Raw genomic sequence first — 20,034 nt, 5'->3', positions numbered from 1 at the left:
ATTTCTACTCAGCAAAGCCTTCATTAGGAAACCATTTGTCTTCCTGCTTCATCTCCTCGAAGGTGGGAAAGTGATTTTTCTCAAGGATAAGTCACACCATGTTACTCTACTACTTAATAAGCTTGGTGTTTTGCCCCACCCTCTTTTTCCAGCCTCCCCCTTCCTGTACTCCTTATAATCCAGCCACAATGGTCTTTATTCTTCACATGTGGCACTTTCTCTCTCTCTCATCTCCTCGCCTTTGCAATGGCCATTCCCTATTCCTGCAATGCACTTCCTTTCACCTCAACCCCTTACTCCCTACTACCTCTATTCCTGTCTCTAATGAAAAGGCAACCCTTCTTGCAAAAACAAACTTCATACACATAAGTGATCCCATCCCATATTCTCTTCTACAGTAGATTGCCTTCTCTATCATTCCCACTCTTTCACTAATCTTCCGTCTCTCCCTGTCTATTGACTGCTTTTCTACTGCTTATAAATGTTCCTGTGTCTTGCCCAACCTCAAGAAACTCTCACTTGATACATCCACCCCCACTAGCTCTTGTTCTATATCTCTCCTCCCCGCTGTCTAAACCCCTTGAGTAGGTCATCTACAAACAGTGCCTCCTCTTCCTTCTCTGTCACTCTCTTCTTAACTCTGCTATTTAGCTTCTTGATCTCATCATTCAACTAAAACTATTCTCTCCTACATTACCAATAGTCTCGGAAGTGCCAAATCTAATGGCTTTTTTTCAGTCCTCATCCTTCTAAACATCTTTGCAGCCCTTGACACTGTTGATCACTGTCTGCTTGATATTCTCTTCTCTCCAGGTTTTCATGATACTGATCTCTCCTGGTTTTCCTCCTACCTGTCTAACTGATTTATCTCCTTTCCTGACTCTTCATCCACATCATGTCCCTAATAGGCAGTAGGAACCTATTTAACAGAAGGGCATGATTAGATATATGCCTTCAGGATGATCATGATGAGGGCTGGAGAGGTAGACTGGAGTTTCCTGCATGGGCCATCTAGAAAAGAATTTGTGGACTCAAGCATTCTTGAGGTCAAAGTGGTAAAGACTTATTACTCAGCCAGCAAGAGTTGGTAGGGAACCTACATCCTTATAGGGGTACAGTTAAAGTACATATAGGATATTCTATAGTAAGACCTGCCAAACATGCTACCTAGGTGATTCAGGGTAGGATTAGAGTGGTTAAGGAGTGGTTAGTTCTTAAAGGAACATGCACTTTTGGAATCTATTTAGCAAGTATTTTACCCACAGTTCATTGGGAAATATCCCAAGGGGAGGCTACCTGGAGGTGTGGTTTTAGGCCTGAAACCAGCACTGTCAACTAACTGTCAGGACTAAGGCTGCTCTCATCAACGTCTTCTTAGACAAGATAAAGGAGGCAAATGTACATGTATCTAAGTCTAGGATACACAGATTAGTCAGTGCATAGCAAATGTCTTTATGACCTAGTACACAGCCAGTTCAGGCAGTGCACAGCTGGTTCAAACTAATAAATTCTGTAGTTGCAGCTTGCTACTGTATCAGGGAGAGAGATGAAGGTTTTGCTAGGGCAGGCTGTCCTTGGGTTGGGGAGACACTGCCTGGAATAGTGATTTGAGGTTAGGGAGAGATGTGATTTTTAGAGAGAAATATGATTTTAGAATTGGGGTCCAAGTACAAGCACCCAAGCACCCCATCAGTCATATTTTGGGAATATGGTGGGGTTGGGGGCAGGGAAAGAAAAAGAAATATTGAGCATCAAGAAGACTTTAAAAGTCCTATTAGTTTTACTTCTTCCTGGTCTCTCCTTCCATTCTCCTCCTTCTTATACTACCTATGTAGTATACCTAGGCACCAGTAATCTAACCTTCTCTCCCATAATACAGAAGTGCAATGGAAAGAAAAATGGAATGGAAGCCCGAAGACTTCGGTTTATATATTGATTTTGCCACTTTCTGTGTGACGTAGGGGAGGTCACTTAATCTCTTTTTACTTTTTTTCTCTGCAAAATGGGAGGAGGGTGAAGAGGTAGAAAGGGAGCTGATACTTCTATTAGTATGAAGAGCCAATGAGAATATGCATGGAAAAGCTCTAAATCCTTTCTCTAAGAAACCCTAGTCTGCCATTCTCAATGAGAAGAATAAGTTGTAGCATCTCCATCAGCTGCATTCTAACTACAGTTAATCAGTTTATATTGGTTGAGCCAACAGCTATCAGAAGTTGGGGCAAAAAATGTTAGCAGCAGGGAACAGTCACTTGCTAATGATTTAAATCAGCTGTTTTATTGGGCAAAAATATATAAAATAGGCTAGTCATCTCTAAGGGTCCTGTACTCCTAAAGTCTGGCTTCTACAGTGGAAAGAACATTAATGGAGTTTCCACTAACTGGGAAACCCCAAAGATGCTTCTCAGAAGGTACAGCTAAGAAAATGTGGAGACATTACTAGAATGAGCTCTTTATACAGAAAGTTCCATGAGCCAATGAAACGAGGCACTGAGGGATAATCTCTTGGAGACTGCATCACAAGCTGGGGATCAAAAGCTCATATCTGTGCTATACAAGCAGTCCCAACATTGCAAAATGGAACATACAGCTCATTCACAAAAACTTCAAGATCTTTGCTAGTGAAATCCCTTGGGCTAGCATTTTCCAGCCTAAGCCACGTGGGCGGTATTTTTGTGGCCCAAGATACTCCTAGACTATAGACAATTCCATGGCATATGTCCTAGATCTCCTAAACTGGTTCTTAGGCCTCACAAACCATGCCATTGTTTGTGTTACAATCACCAGGCTCCACCTTTTTTATTGTGTAAATAACTTGTATTTTCAGGAAAAGAAACAGCCTTGAAGTCTGTACAAAGAAGTGCATTCAAACTGATTCCTTTTCTGTAGAAATACCCACCTTTTTCATACCCATTGGCTAGTACCACCAGAAATAGTTACACCATTAAGTGAGCTATCTAGTCTCCTGTTGTTTGTCCTTCATTCTTGAAGAGGACCATGACTTCAGGAAGCTGATGCCATGACTTGCAAATGAATTGGATTAAAATGAGGCAGGTCTGTGCAAAGTCATCAGCCTCACTTTCTCCTCCAGAGTCATCTGAGTCTAAGGGCAAGATCTAGATCAGGACAACTGGAGATGGCCCTGGATACATATAGCTGCCTAGGCCCTAGATAAAGGTATTTTGGTTCTAATATGGGAAGACCTCATAGTCAGAAACCTGCCTGCTAATCCACTCTTAGTGACAGGATAAATTATCCATTGACACCCAACTACCCTCAAGCTATTTTGAATGCAGATGGCTAGCAAAATGCATCCCCCATCCCCCAAGCTTCTGTCAGAACAATAGCTCTCAGAAAAGTGAGCAACCAGGGGACTTTCTGCTTACAAAAACAGACAGAACACCTTGATTCAAAATGTCAAACTGACAGTACTGAAAAGCACATTTTCTGACGTGAATAAAGCAAGACCCCTTCAGGCATAAAGTATTTGTTACTCCTTTAGTAGGCCCAGTCATTATGAGCACTGAGGATCAGATACGAGAAACTAAAATGTTTTCTACTCAAAAGGAGTTTACATTCTAATGTAGAAAGACAAACATAAAGAGGAAATGGAAAGAGCAGGGAGGAAGGCAAAGTTGCTGCTGAGATGGTGGGGCAGTCAGGAGGGTGAGTTGAGCTATTGGTCACCTTAGGAAAACCAATGACATGGTGATGTCTTGGGAATGATATGGTGGTGTCTTGACTCAGGTATAAGTTGGATTTAAGTGAAGTAGAGTTGTCCAAAGTCATCAGCTTTACTCTTTCAGAGTCATCGGAGACCAGCGGCAAGACAAAAGGCAGGACAGCGGACAACGTTCCAGGGTGTCTTCAGTGTCTAACCAAGCAATTGCTCATAGCCTTCGTGACCATTGGAACAAACTTCTCATCTGCCCATTCCGCAGAGGAAGGTCTTCTCAGGCTTGGGGTAGATATTCCACTAACTCATCATTAAGTTTGAGGCCTGTAAGTTAGCCTCAACCTGGTTTAATCCATCTGCCAAGATGGTTTACCAGAGCATGGCCACTGCTCATGCTACAGCTTTTTGGAGCCACAGGCCAGAGTTGGGTGAAGATGGACACCAAAGGTGCAAGCCCTCACATTAGAGGTGCTAGTCCTTCCTAAACACTCCACAGAGGTGAGCATGGCTGGAGGCCCTCATGAAATAGCAATCCTGGTCAGGGACTTGCTAATCTGGAGATCAAGACCCAGGGTGGGTGCATGTCCAGGATGGACAGGCCTGCTGCCACTAAAGTTCTTGTTCTAGAACTATTAGAGAGTTGATTGGCTAGGGGAGAAGCATGTTTGGATCTAGGCTTAAAGAAAATCTCTTTGGCTGCTGTGTATAATGTGGATTAGAATGAGGACATGTTTGAGGCAGAGAGAACAATTGGGAAGCAATAATTTGAGAGCGAGGTCATACACACCTGAGTGAAGATAGTAATTATGTGAGTAGAAAGAAAAGGAGAGAAGAGAGATATCATGTAGCAGCAGAAATGGCAAGGGTTAGCAGCTGAGTTAGATATATGAAATAGGGAGAATGAACAGTCAAGGATACTCTTGAGGTTACAAACCTTGGATACTTTTTTAAAAGGATGTTTTTGACAGAAATAGGAAAGTTTGGAAGAAGAGAGGATTTCAGAGAGATAGAGTTCATTTGGGGTCATGTTAAATTTATATCTCTGGACCATCAAGTTTGAAATGTCCAGAAGGTAATTGGTGATGTGGAAATGATGTTCAGGAAAGAGCCAGGGACTGGATATATAGATCTGTGAGCCCTTTGAATAAAACTGATAATTAAACCCTTGGGAGTTGATGAGGTTACTATGAGACAGTGTAGAGAGAAAAGAGAGCCCTGGACAGAATACTGAGAAACACCTTTAGGTGTTTTAATTGGGGAAATGATTGTGACATTTAAAAAAAAAACCCTCAAAAGTCATTAGTTAAAAATAAATACAATGGTGAAAGTGATGTGGATACAAATAGTGCCCTAAGAGTTAAAAATAATATTAAGAGTTGACTTTGTGAGACTCCTAGTTTATTCTGTAGCCTGAAGGGGCTTTAAGGTCCTTTTCCCCCTTATCTTGAAAGAACTGCTTTTGTCTCCCTTATATTGTGGTCCCCAGGTCCTTTAATCTTTAACCTGGGTCCTTCTGCTCTGTCCTTAAATCCTTAAACCATAAAACTTCCCCCTTATCCTGGCCTTGTCTGCCCCCATCCTGGGTCATAAAATTTCCCCTGTCTCCCTTATCTAGTGTCTCCTATCCTGTCATCCATCTTCTTCATCCTGTCCCTGATCTTTAACCTCCATAAAAATCTCTAGAGCTATATCACAGTTCTGAAACCTTTACATAAGCAAAACTCCCCCAAATACTGGGGTCTCACTTAGCTTTCTTGCTAGGAGACCTGTACTGCTTTTGCATCAATAAAGCTCCCAATGGCTACCGAGAAAGTGTAAGTGAATTCTTTCAAATTTGAACCAGCTCTCCCATCTCTCTCCAACAAAAGAACAGAGAGAAAAAAAAAGAAAAGACAATTCATTGATTTGCATTTACCCTAACCTAAGGATTACACACAGCTAGGTGACAGAGTATAGAGTGCCGGGCCTGGAGTAAGGGAGACTCATCTCTTTGAGTTCAAATCCAGCCTCAGACACTAGCTGTGTGACCTTGGGCAAGGCACAACCCTGCTGGCCTCAGTTCCTCATCTGTAAAATAAATTGACAAGGAAATGGCAAACCACTCCAGCATCTTTGCCAAGAAAACCCCAAATGAAATCACAAAGAGTCAACCAACCAAAGGATTAATTAAATTACAAAAATTTTGCTTACTGTAGCTGATTGAAAACTGGCCTTGGGGTCTGAAAGACCAGGGTTCAAGACTAGTTTCAAGTTCCCTTTTGTGATTTTGGGCAAGACACATCCTCTCAAGCCCACAACTGTCTTAAGACTCTAACTACTAGAAAAAAATAGAGGGAGTTGCCTCACCAGGAATTCTGAATGAAATACCAATGAAATCATTCTCTAAAGTTCTATTCCATTATTTCATCCCAGTGTGGAAGGTCTGGAAGGTTATATTAGTGAAACACAAATTCAGTTAGATCCTGGCGACCATTCCATCAAACTAAAAAGTCTTTGAGCACAGGCCCAGTGACAGTTTGTGCCTGTTGTCTAAGGACCTTTCTGAAGTTGACTTCCCCATACATAGGATAACACACACACACACACACACACACACACACACACACACACCTACATACCCACACCTACACACATACACCTACACACACCACACATCACCACTCTCCCACACACAACCCCCCACATCCAAGGATGAATTTTTTTGGGTCCACCGCATAGATGTGAAGGAGTTAAGATGCTGGACAATGGAGGAGATAAATGAATCACATCTATGAATCTTTAAATAATTATTATTACCACTGATTCAGATGTACATGACACTTTACAGTTTTCAAAGCACTTCCCTCTCAACAATGGGGAGAGGTAGATAGAACAAGTATTATTTCCATTTCATCAACGAGGGAACTGTGGATTAGACAGGTGCCCAAGGTCACAAAGACACTAAGCGGCAGGGTCCAGATCTGAACCAAGGTTTCTCCTGAGTCTAGTGCTGAGCCAAGAGGGAGATACTAGATCCTTTTCTGAGAGTTGCTGTTGCTAGGGAGAGAAAGATGGGAGCATGAAAACAGGGATTACACATAGAACCTCACTGGAACCTTCACATCAAACACTTTGGGGGCTGGAATTTGTGATCCATTTCTTTAAACCTTGTAGCTATTTCCATCACTCAATCAACCGGCGTTTAATTATTAAGTGCCAGTTATGCACCAGACACTGCTTGCTAGACAGGCATCGGGAGAGTTTGAAACAGTGTATCTCTTACCCTCTTGTGTGTGCACATGCATGCCTTGGTGTTACTTTTTTTGCATACTATTATGTGCAACAGGTCCACGATTCCCTGGCATGGATTGCCTGAAACGTGACCTTCACCTATTTATTTGTAAGGCAATGGTGCAAGGCCCGGAGGACGCACCTGGGCGCTCCTAAAAGGCTCGGGCCTGCAAATCCTTTTCCTGGTGTTTCGAGGTCACTTAGATTTTTTTTCTAGCTGCAGCAGAGGATCGGAGCAGGGCCCCCGCAAACAGGCGAACCCGCCTGGGCTTACAGCTCCTTCCCGGAGCTGCGGGGGAGGCCCAAGACGCCACGTGGGACCAATGGGGCTCAGCCCTGCGCTGTCCGGCCGCTCCGCTAGGCGGAGTCCCGGGGGAGGAAACCTAGAGAAGGCATACCAAGGGAGCCGCAGGGTGTCTGGGGACTGGGGTTGGAGGGAGCTGACGCCAAGGCGCGGTTGCTAGGCAGCTGAGTAAGAGTCTCCTGAGGCCCCGCAGGGCCTGCCGGGAGTTGTAGTTGGAAGAGAGAGGAAGGCGGGCGGGAGTGCAGGTGTGGCGGGATTGGCTGATTCCCGCCGCATGGGTGAAAACGACCCTGAGGCTTCTCAGGCGTCTGGCTGCAGAAGTCAGGAGGAGAAAAAGAAGGCAGAGCAGCCGCCCTTCTCACTGTGGGGGGGAGGCAAAGATCCCCCAAGGGGCTCCTCGGGCATTTATCAAGTTGTCAGGTCGGGTTATTCTAGGCAGATTGGGAAAAGACTCAGCACAGTGCTTGGCGTATAAGCGCTTAATAAACGTTGCGGCTGTTAATGATGTGGACGATAATAATTAATAATAACAATAATGATAAATTACCTTCCAGAGGAGGCGTGGGAGGGAAGAACCTTAAGGGGAACCCAGAGAAGTCACAGAAGGATCTGAGGATCCAAGAGCATAAAGGGGGCCTTTAGCTGTCAGATGGTCCAATCTCCCTCCTTTGACAGATGAGAAACCTGAGCCCAGGGAAATTAAATGACTTGCCCCTGGGTCACACAGGTAGCGAAAGGGAGACCCAGGATTCGAACCCAAGTGCAAGTTGTCTCCTAACTGCTGTCCTTCTGCTCAGACCCAGAAACAGTTCTCAGTGCCCCTGACCAGAGTCCTGGAAGTTTGGGGTTGCCTGACTGCCACCCCACCACTGCCACCCTACCGCTCCCTCCAGAAAGGGCACTGGAGAGCCAGAGGGTCGCAGGGAATCTGTTCAGAATCTGTGCCTGTTGCTGGATGCTAATCTCGGGATTTATTTATTTATTTTTAACGTGCATTTTTTTTTTTTACCAACATTCATTTTTGAGTTCTATATTCTTTCCTTCCCTCCAGCCTCTCCCCAACCCATTGCGAAGGAAAGCAATATGATACCCATTATTCATATGAAACCATGTAAAATATATTTCTCTATAAGCCATGTTGGGGAGAAGAGCAAGAAAAAATAAAGTGAAAAATATGCTTTGAATCTACATTCAGAGTTCATCAGCCCTCTGGAGGTAGATAGCATTTTTCATCATGAAGCCTTTGGAATTGTCTGGATCATTGTATTAATCAGAGTAGCTAAGTCTTTCACTACGAATTTTTTTATTTTTTAAATAGTATTTTATTTTTTCCCACAATTACAAATCAAGAAATAATTTTAGCATTCTTTTTTTAAATAAGATTTTGAGTTCCAAATTTTTCTTCCTTCCTTCTTTCCCTTCCCTCTTCTAAAAATGATAGACAGTTTGATATAGTTTATACATATACTATTATTATATGAAACATAGGTTCATATTTATCATGGTTGTGGAAGGATGAACAGACCTAAAGTAAGAAAATCATGAGAAAGAAAAAAATGAAAAAAAAAATATGCTTCTATCTGCATTCAGAGTTCATCAGTTCTTTATCTGGATGTGTACAGCATTTTCCTTTGTACTTGTCTTGGATCATTATGTTTCTGAGAAAAGATGAGTCATTCATGTTGATCATCACATGATGTTGCTGATACTGTATACAGTGTTTTTCTGATTCTGCTCATTTTACTTTGCATCAGTTCATACAAGTCTTTCCAGCTTTTCCTTTACTCTGTGTCTATCTGCTTCAAGTGTGTTTCTTGTAAGCAACCTATTGTAAGATACTGATTTTTGATCTACTCTTCTGTCAGCTTCTGTCTTATGGGAGAGTTCATCCCATTCACATTCATTGTTATGATTACTACTTGTGTTTTTCCTTCCATTCTATTTTTCCTCCTGTTTGTCTTCTCTCTCCTTTTCCCACATCACCAATGTTTTGCTTCTGCCCACCACATCCCCTTAGCTGCTGTCCCTTCTGTTAGTCTCACCACCACCACCACCACCCCTTTATTTAATCTCCTCCTCTCCTACTTCCCTGTCAGGTAAGATAGATTTCTATATTCATCTGATTATGTATATTATGTCCTCTTTGAGACAGTACTGATGAGAGTAAAGTTCAAACAAATGCCCATCACTTCCCCTCCCATCTTCTCCTCCACTGTAATTGGTCTTTCTTGCCTTTTCATATGAGATAATTTACCCCATTCTACCTCTCCCTTCCTTCTGTACTCATTTTGCTCCTCTTTCTTATCCTTTATTTTTTTTATGTCATTCCCTCAAATACACCTTATACCCATGCCCTCTGTCTATGTTTATTCCTTCTATCTGTCCTGTTAATGCTACAACTTTTAAGAGTTACAAGTTTCATATTTCCACACAGAGATGTAAATAATTTAGCTCAGGTTTATGCTTCCCTCTGTCTTGATATTTGGGGGTCAAATTTTTGGTTTAGTTCTAATCTTCTTATGAAGACTTGAAATCTTTCTATTTTGTTGAATGACCATTTTTTCCCTTGATGTATTATGCTGAATGTTTCCAAGTAAGTGATTCTTGGTTGTAGTCCTAGCTCTTTGCTCTCTGGAACATCATGTTTCATAACCTCCAATCCTTTAATGTTGCAGCTGCCAAGTCCTATGTGATTGTAATTATGACTCCATGATATTTGAATTGTTTCTGGCCACTTGCAATATTTTTTCCTTGACCTGATAGTTCTGAAATTTAGCTACAATGTTTTTTAGGGTTTTTATTTGAGATCTCTTTTCTGAGGTGATCAGTGGACTCTTTCAATGCTTATTTTGCCCTCTGGTTCCAGGACATCAAGGCAGTTTCCTTTGATAATTTTTTGAAAGATGCTGTCCAGGTCTTCCTTTTGATAATGGCTTTCAGGTAGTCCAATGATTCTGATATTGTCTCTTCTGGATCTATTTTCCAGGTCAGTTTTTTTTCCCATGAGGTATTTTACATTTTCTTCCATTTTTTTCATTATTTTGAATTTGTTTGATTGATTCATGATGTTTCATAGAGTCATTAGCTTCCACTTGCCCAATTCTAACTTTTAAGGTATTGTTTTCCTCAATTAGCTTTTGTATCTCCTTTTCCATTTGGTCAGTTCTACTTTTTAGACAGTTTTCCAAACTGTTGAGTCTTTTTTCATAATTCTCTTGCATCACTCTCATTTCTTTTACCCGTTTTTCTTCTGTCTCTGTTGTATGATTATTAATCTCCTTTTTGAACTCTTCCATGAGTTCTTTCTGGGCTTGAGATGACTCCCCATTTTTCTTTGAGGTTTTACCCATAGGTGCTTTGGCATTGTTGTCTTCTTCTGAGTTTGTGATCAGATTTTATGATCAGATTCTTTTTTTTGTTGTTTTCTGCTCATTCCCTGCCCCTGCCCGGCCTCTTTTTTTTTTATCCTTTTCTTTTCTTTTAAATTTGATCTCTGCTTCATGTGTGGAAGTAGCACCATCTCCCACTTCTTGTGCCAGTGGCTGCAGGCCTTGACTGTTTACCTGATGCTGTACTGATGTTGCCCTGATGCCCACCAGGGACCCTTGTGTCTGGTACTGTGCTGCAGGGGTGGGGTGAGGATTGGTTGATGCTGCTGAAGACTGCAGGACTCTGACAGTTTATCTGATGCTGACCTGGGATCCTAGTGGTGGGGTATGGTGTGTGCTAAGGCCCATTTTCCATTTAAGGCTTCTTTTCCCCAGGGCTACACTGAAGCATATGGAGGTCTGACCACTGGAGGATGTCTGTTTGCCCTGGGCTACACTGAACCACTCAGAAGTTCATCACCCTAGGATGACTGCCCCTCCCCCAGCCTCCCCAGGTCTCATTGTGAATTATTGTTACAATATTGCTGTTACTTTGTGCAGTGTTCCCCTGGTTCTGCTTACTTCACTTTGCTTCAGTTCACATGAATCTTCCCAAATTTTTCTGAAACCACGGAAGGGGTATGATTTTTTTTGATTCAACATTTATAAAACACCTAATATATGCAATATATTGTTGAATATGTTTTTATATTTGTTTGAACACACTGTGCAAAGAAGTGTGCATTCAAAGACAAAGTAAAATACAACATAAATAATATATATTCTACTGTGTGATCAGAATGATGCTTTATGAAGATTAACCTGGTATTTGTCTAGGATTCATTGGAGCAGGAAGAGATTGAAGTCAGAGAGAGAAATTCTGTAATAGAAAAAAAATCATGTTCCTCTCTACCACTAGAGGGGGAAAAACACTTGCTATATTCTCTCTGGAGAGTCTTTCTCAAGATGGAAGCCATTTGCTCAGTTTCAAGAGCATCAAACAATATGATTTGGTTGAAGTTTTGTATGGAATTTGCCATGAAATGGAAAAGGGTGGAATTTCCCAAACTACTTTGGTCATATTAAAAATAGGAAATTTGAAATACAACAATGGAAGCCATAAATGCAGCAATCTAGAGTCAAAGCTACAACCCACTACAATACCACTAAAGGTATAGGTTAAGACAAGGACCAAGGTGCTTGTGAAAGTTAATCACAAGAGCAAAAAGCACCCCAAAAGCTAATATGCTGCAACTGCCTTCTAGAAGTAACCCAGGTGTAATTTTAATAACCTGCCCCAGCTCCCTATATGAAGAGAGAAGACGAAAAGTTGTGTATGTAGGATGCCCAAATGCTACAACAGGTGCTGATATGAATGGGAAATGCATTAACTGATTACTGGGGGACAGAAGAGGAAGACAGTTCTGATCTACCACAAATCTGCATGAGGTTGAAGAAATCCTGTTTTGGGTAGTGCAAGGAGGCAGAGGGGTGGGGGAGAAAGGTTATATAATATCCTCTCCATCCAGTAAGGACAGCGTGTATGTTTGAGATCTGTGGGGAAATGTGGGGATTAAAAACAAAAAAGGCTTAAAAGTAAGGAAGCATTTTTTTTTAATTTATGAAAATCATAACTAGGTGGTGCAGTGGAAAGAGTGCTGGACCTGGAATCAAGAAGACTTATCTTCCTGAGTTCAAATCTGACCTCTATAATGGAATACTATTGTGCTACAAGAAATGATGAACAGGAAGACTTCAGAGAGGCCTAGAAAGACTTATATGAACTGATGCTGAGTGAAAGAAGAACCAGGAGAACTGTGTACACAGCAACAATCACAGTGTGTGAGGAATTTTCCTGATAGATTTACCTAAAAAATTCCCAAAGGACTTTTGAGGTAAAACGCCTTCCACATCCAGAGAAAGAACTATGGAATTGGTTTGCAGAGTGAAGCAGACCATTTTCTTTTGTATTATGTTTTGTTTTATGGTTTCTCCCATTCATTTTAATTATTTTATTCAACATGACTAAGGTGAAAATGTATTTAATAGGAATGTATGTGTAGAAGCTATATAAGATTGCAAGCCGTCTCGAACAGGGAGTGGGGAGGGAGGGAGAAAAGATGGGGAGGGAGGGAAAAAAAATCTAAGCTATATGGAAGTGATTGTAGAATACTGAAAACAAAATAATTTTTTAAAAAATCTGACCTCAGACACTAGCTGTGTGACCCTGGGCAAGTCACTTAGCCCCATTTGCCTCCATTTTCTCATCTATGACAAGATCTAGAAAAGGAAATGAGGAATCACTTCAATATCTTTGCCAAGTGAACCCACAAAGAATTGGACATGACTGAAACAACTCAACAACAAAAATACTGGGCAAGAACCAACAGGAGAAAGCTTCTTGAGGGCGGGGTCTATTTTTCATTTAGTTTTCGTATTGCTAGCACACAGAAAATATTTTGTACATAAGAAGATGTTTAGTTAATAGGCCGTTGAATTGGATTAGATTGAATTGGATTTAGAGCTTGAAAGGGTTTTAGTGGTTGTCTAGTCCAATCCTCTCATTTTTTAGATGAAAGAGCTCAGGGCCAGAAAAATCCAATGACTTGCATCCTCCTCCTCCTCCTCCTCCTCCTCCTCCTCCTCCTCCTCCTCCTTCTCATCAGAGCTAACATATTTATGGTTCTTACTATTTGCCAGGCACTATGCTAAACACTTTACAAATATTATCTCATTTGATTCTCTCAACAACTTTGGAAGGTAACCACTATTATTACCCCTATTTTACATTTGAGGAAACAGAGGTTAGTTAAGTGACTTACCCAGGGTCACACAGCTAGTGAGTTTCTGAAGCCAGATTTGAATTCTTATCTGTCTGCTGACCTCCAATCTCATATCTGCAATTGCTTTTCAGACATCTCGCAGTGGATAACCAACAGATGTTTTAAACTCAAAATGTCAAAAAATGAATTATCCTTCTCCCTAAATCTTCCCTCACTCTCCCCTTCCCATTACTGTATAGAAAAATGCTCTCACTCCCTCAGGTTCACAACCTGGACTCCTCACCACCTTTTGCCCCTACATCCCATCTGTTCGTAAACTCTGATGATTTCACTTTTCCAATATCTCTTGAATATGTCCCCTTATCTCCTTTGATGCTGCCACCACCACCATTCTGGTGAGGTCTTTCATCTGCTCATCCTTGGACTATTTGTAAGAGCCTGATGGTAGGCTTGCTGGCCTGAAATTTCTAACTCTAATCCATGCTCCATTCAAGCAGCAAAATGATTTTTCTAAAGAGCAGATCTAATCATGTATAGCGCCAACATGATATTCACAGCACCTACAGCAGCTATGAATACACTGGAGTAATTCTGCCTCTCAAAATACAACAGACTCTCCCCATGGAAGACAGAACCAAAACATTTATTCAAATATCAGAAAGCAGAATCCCAACACCAGAAAGCCAAATCCATCATAGTAACAAAGAAATCCATACATAATAACAATGTAGAGGGCACTACCATCCCCAAGCCTGTCAGTACCTTCCCACAAACAAAAACTCACAGCCAGATGCCTGCTTTCCCTTTCTCCCTCAGTTCTAACTGCTGTGACCAATTTCCTCTCAGCTCTGCTCCAGCTCGGCCTCTTCCTGCTCCACCCCTTCCTGTTCTACCCATTCAACAAGCTCCTCCCACCACAGACTTCATGTGACTCAAACTCATGTCACTTAGACTTCCATGTGCCTTATGTAGGTCACATAGGCCTATTAGTGGATGGGAAAGATTAAAAATACATTAATTGTAATGTATTAAAAATACATTAATTCCATTAAAACATATTAACAATACATCATATTGACCTCCCTACTCAATAAACTCCATTGTCTTCCTATTACCTCCAGGATGAAAACTGAAATCTTCTGTTTGAGGTTTAAAGCTGTTCATAAACTACCCCTCCCCTACCTTTCTAGTCTCCTTACAAGCACCTTAGTCTCCAACACAGACTCTTCCATTTAGTGACACTATACTTCTTGCTATTGCAGGAACAAGACACTCCATCCCTTGGCTCAGGGCATTTTCTCTGGCTTTCTCTCACACCAGGAATTGTTCTCTCTTCTCATCTCTACTTCCTGGTTCCCCCAGCTTCCTTTAAGCTGACCTATACCTGATACCTATTTTTATACTGAATAACTTTTCTAAAATGGGCCATGTTAATCCCTTTTGGGAAAACCTTAGATATAAACCTACTTCTCCCACATCTATCCCTTTCTCTCTACTAACATTTCTACCATCTTAGTTCAGTGTCTTATCATCACTCACCTAGATTATTCCACTGGCCTCCAAAGTGGTCTTTCTGCCCCAAGTCTCTCTAGGTCATTCTGCACACAAGGTGATTTCCCTTAGGGTACCTACCATGTTAGCCCTTTACTTGACAAATTCTAGTGGCTTCCCATTGCCTCTAGGACAAAATGTAAACTTCTATTTGACTATTAAAGCCTTTCACAAATTGGCCCCAACCTGTCTTGCAACCTCATTGTATATTACTCTTCTCATACTCTTCAATTCAGCTAGTCTCCATTCCTCACATAGGACTTTTGATCTTTTGCCACCATACCTTTGTACTAGCCATTTCCCATTTGTGGAATATAAACCATTCTCACCTAGGCTTTATAGGATCGATTGTTCTCTTCCTTCAAGATAGGATTCAAGTATTACTTTCTACACAAACCCCTTATCTGATGCCCTTCAACTGCTGGTGCCTGCCCTCTTTCTCCAGTAGTCTTGTTGTTGAGTTGTTTCAGTCATGTCCAATTCTTTATGACCATGTTGGAGGCTTACTTGGCAAAGATACTGGAGTGGTTCACCATTTCCTTTTCTTGCTCTTATTACAGATGAGGAAATGGAGGCAAACAGGGTTAAGTGACTTGCCCAGGGTCACACAGCTAGTAAGTGTCTGAGGCTAAATTTGAACTCATGAAGATTAATTTTCCTGATTCCAAGTCTATTGCTCTATCCGCTGCCCCATCTAGATGCCCCTCTCCAATAGTTACAAGATAGTTACTTGGTATTTACTTATATTTACTCTTTCGACTTAGTCTGCCTATATTTAGTTATGCACTTGTTATCTCTCTGTGGTAGAAACAATATCCTAACCCTTCCTCCCCATGCAGATTAGGCAAGCTTTTCCTTAAAAGCTATTGAGATATTCCTCAGAACTTGGTTGGAAAGAGAAGGGAATAAGCATATATGCAGCACCTCCTATGGGCCAAAAACACAAGAAGCAGATAGCTGGCTCAGTGGATAGAACACTGGGCCTGGAATTAGGAAGCTCCGAGTTCAGATCCAGTATCGGACACTAGCTATGTGACCCTGGACAAGTCATTTAACCTCTGTTTGCCTTAATCTACTGGAGAAGGAAATGGCAAGAAATTACCAAGAAAATCCCATGGACAGTATGGTTCATGGGGTCAGGAGGAGCAAACAGGATTGAACAACTAAACAACAACACTGTGCCAGTAACCGTACAAAACGTTTTACAAAGATTATCTCATTTGATTGGTTGGTCATAATGTTGGTACTACTTCATCATCTTCTGAATACAAAGCATTCAAGAGGAATGCAGGCACGGTAGGCTGCTAGAAGGGGAACAGGATCCAGATGAGAGCTTCTGGTCAGTTACATCAACTCCAGGGGCTTTCAATACCTATCCTGTTGAATACTCTCTTTCTCTGGTGAAGTAGATGATTTTTTAATAATTGTTGAATGACCTCTAGGTATTTCATTTTATTCCATTATTAAATCAGTTAGGTCCAGCTCAGACTACTATTCCATTGATGAGTTGGGATTGTTTCATTATATTTATATTTCTATTGCTTAGCAGGGTCTGGCACTTAGTAGATGCTTAATGAATGTTTGTTGATTGATGAGCCATACCTAAATTTTCTCTTAAAGATAATGGGGTAATGGAGAGCCAGAGAGTGAGAAAGAAAGCTTGACACTTTCCCTCTTTGGGGTCAGGATCACTTCTGAATTGAATTTGAGTCTGTGTGGACTCGATTGGAGCCTCTTTGTGTGTGTGTGTAGGGGAGGGGGTTAGCCATGGGGTTAAAGCAATAATAATAATAATAATAATAATGTTTGCAAAACACTTTGGAATCATTGCTTTATTTGATCGTCAAAATGAGAATTTACCTGGGGAGGTAAACGCTATAGATGCTATTATTTTCATTTTACACCTAAGGAAACTGAGTCCTAGGGAAGTCTCAGAGATCTACATTACAAGTGGGGTTCAAACCCCCATCTTTCCTGACTCCATTCCAGAAATCTTTACCACAATTTTTTTTACCACTTCTTTTTTCTTTACCACTTCACCACAATTTCTACAATAGAAAATCAGTAGTTTCTATTTATGTTTCTTAAATAAAGTATTTTGAAGCTGGGTGTGCATTTCTTCTTGTTGCTGACTCATCAAGATCAGTGTGTAGCATCTCTACAAAAGCAGCTTCATAGGAGCTGGTTTTTTTCCACCTGGAATTCCTGCCAGACTGCAGGGCTGAAGCATTTCCTCAGACATTGGAGAGCCTGCCAGTTCAAATGGTTCTTGCTGACTCATAAAGGGCCTGCAGACATCTTTGTGTCAAGATATTGCCTTACTGGACTTTGGTACTGAAAATGCTTAGTCACCTACAGAGGCAGCAATGCGACATTTCACTGAGCCTGAAATCAGAGATTTCTCTCTTCCCTACTTAATCAGGCCCTTAGGGCTACATTCCTATCCTATCCTTTACCTCTGATTAACTCTAAGAAGCTGCCTGCAATGACTGGTCCAAACCCCTCTCCTTCAGCCCCTCACCTCCCTATGTTGCCTCCAAACATACTCCTACTTTACTAAGGAAACTGAGGGCCTCAGTCATAAGCTCCTCCATCTCCCCTACAGCATACCTAAACATCCCTATGTACAATATGCCTACAACATAGTGTCACCCATGCAAAAGCATGGTACTACTATTTATTGTTGTTATTGTTTTTTGCTTTGCTCCAGTTTCAGATGATAACAAGGCTAAACTCTCTCCTCATGCCCCTAATATCTGTCTCCTCTAGGAACTTGCCCTATCAATCTTCTTCTCTCTGTTTCTTATTTTTAATCTTTTAAAAAATCTTTTCCTATCTAGTGGTTCCTTCTCTTTTGCCCACAAAAATGTTCAGACCTCCCCATCCTTAAAAAAATCTCTTCCCAATATGAATGTAATATGCTATGAGAAACTATGAACAGGAAGACTTCAGAGAAGCCTGGAAAGACTTATATGAACTGATCCTGAGTGAAAGGAGCAGAACCAGAAGAACTTTGTGTACGGCAACAACCACAGTGTGCCAGGAATTTTTCTGGTAGACTTAATACTTCATTGAAATGCATGGACTTAAAAAATTTCCAGTGGATGCTTGAGGTAAAATGCCCTCCACATCCAGAGAAAGAACTATGGAATTGGATCGCAGATAGAAACAGATCATTTTCTTTTGTATTATGTTTTGTTTTGTTTTATGGTTTCTCCCATTCATTTTAATTCTTCTATGCAACATGCATTTAATAGGAATGTATGTGTAGAACCTATATAAGATTGTACACTGTCTCAGGGAGGGATTGGGGAGGGAAGGGGAAAAAAATCTAAGATATATGGAAGTGACTGTCGAGCACTGAAAACAAATGAAATAATTCAATTAAAAAAAATCTCTTCCCCTAGCAACCTTTCTCCCTATTGTCCTGTATCTTTCCTTTCCTTCACTGGTAAATTCTTATAATGAATATGTCTATACTCAAAGCTGCTATTTTCTTACCACTCCTCCACCTCCTGTAATGTGGCTTCTGATTTACAATTTCTACTGAAACATCCATCTCCAAAGTTACCTCTGATCACTAATTTTTCAATGTAACATCCACTTCCTAAGTATCATCTTCCTTAACATTGTTGCAGCTTTTGAGACCATTGACTGTCTCCACCGCCTAGGTACTTGCCTCTTCTTTGGTTTCCATGGCGATGCCACTCTTCTAATTGTCCAACTACCTCTCTGACCACTTCTCTTTTGGTGTCCTTTGCTGGATCATCCTGTATCTCCCAAGAGATCCCTAAACTTTCTGTCCTGAGTCTTATTTTTTTTCTATCCTTTTTTTTGTTAGTAATCTCATCCATTCCCCTGAGTTTAATTATTATTTCAATGTAGATAACTTTCAGACCTGTATACTCAGCCATAATCTCTTCCCTGAATTCCAGACCTGCACAGTCAGGACTGTACCTATTGAACATGCCTTCCTGGATATCCCAGTGGCACCTCAAACTCAACATATCTAAAAGAGAATTCATTATCTTCCTTATTCCCCTCCTTATCACTTACTTTCATTTCTCCTGATTTACTTCTGTTGAAGACAATTATCCTCCTACCTACCCATGTTCAAAACCTTAGACTCATCTCTGAGTCTTCATTTTCTCTTCCATAGCTCTTCTCCTACTCTCAACTGATTAGTTGCCAAATCCTACTGATTCAACTTCTGCAATTTCTCCAATGGACTCTTTGTAACTTCACGCAGTATCTCCTTCCGACTGAAAGTTTTCCCTCATTCACCACATACAAAGAAGGGGAGATGGGGGAGAAGGTTTTTTCTAGTCTGTTCACTTGACTTTGCTCTAACCTCTGTGCCTGGGGGCACAAGAGACCAAGATAAGATTGGGAGTGGGAAAGAATGATTTGATAGCTTGATTGGACTGGAAGAGGAGACTCAGGCAGAAGAAAGGAATGAGAGCCTGACAGAACTTCAGTGAAAGGACTGAAGGAGAGACTGGGGTTAGTTTTCAGCAGTTCTTGAACCGCATCTTGGGCAAGAGTTGTCAAAGGAGCCTGGGGGGACAGGGGTGGGGGGTGGAGGTGGGGAAGGGAGGGGCACCAAAGGGCTCAGACTAAGAAGTAGCAGCTGCATTAGGAGGTATCTGAGGAGGGAGGCCTAGTAGTACCTAGTTGGGAAAAAATGTTGTAACAGACACTGGTGAGGGTTCAGGTTCAGCAAAAGCAGAGGGAGGAACAGTTACAGAGACAAAGAGTTGAGGAAGCAGGCAGATGAACTTTCAACTAACTTTAGACACTTATTATGAGACCCACTGGGATTCTGTAGAAGGTCCCATCAAAGTTTATCAGTCACTCCCGTCCCCTTCTCTTCACTCACACAGGCACCACTGGAGGTCAGTCAGGCCTTGACATGGACTGTTACAATATTGTTCATGACTCATGAACACATTTTGGGGATGTTATAGAGAGGTTGGTGTCCAGGGATGGTTGAATCCTTCCTATCTTAAGATTCTGTAACTTTCTGATTCTGTAAACAGGGATTAAAATTTGAATTATCTACTTCACAGTCTTGTTCTTTCAGCA

The sequence above is a fragment of the Notamacropus eugenii genome, chromosome 1 (genome assembly GCF_028372415.1).
Source record: "Notamacropus eugenii isolate mMacEug1 chromosome 1, mMacEug1.pri_v2, whole genome shotgun sequence".
Taxonomy (NCBI): Eukaryota; Metazoa; Chordata; class Mammalia; order Diprotodontia; family Macropodidae; genus Notamacropus; species Notamacropus eugenii.
This window is presented reverse-complemented; position numbering follows the sequence as displayed.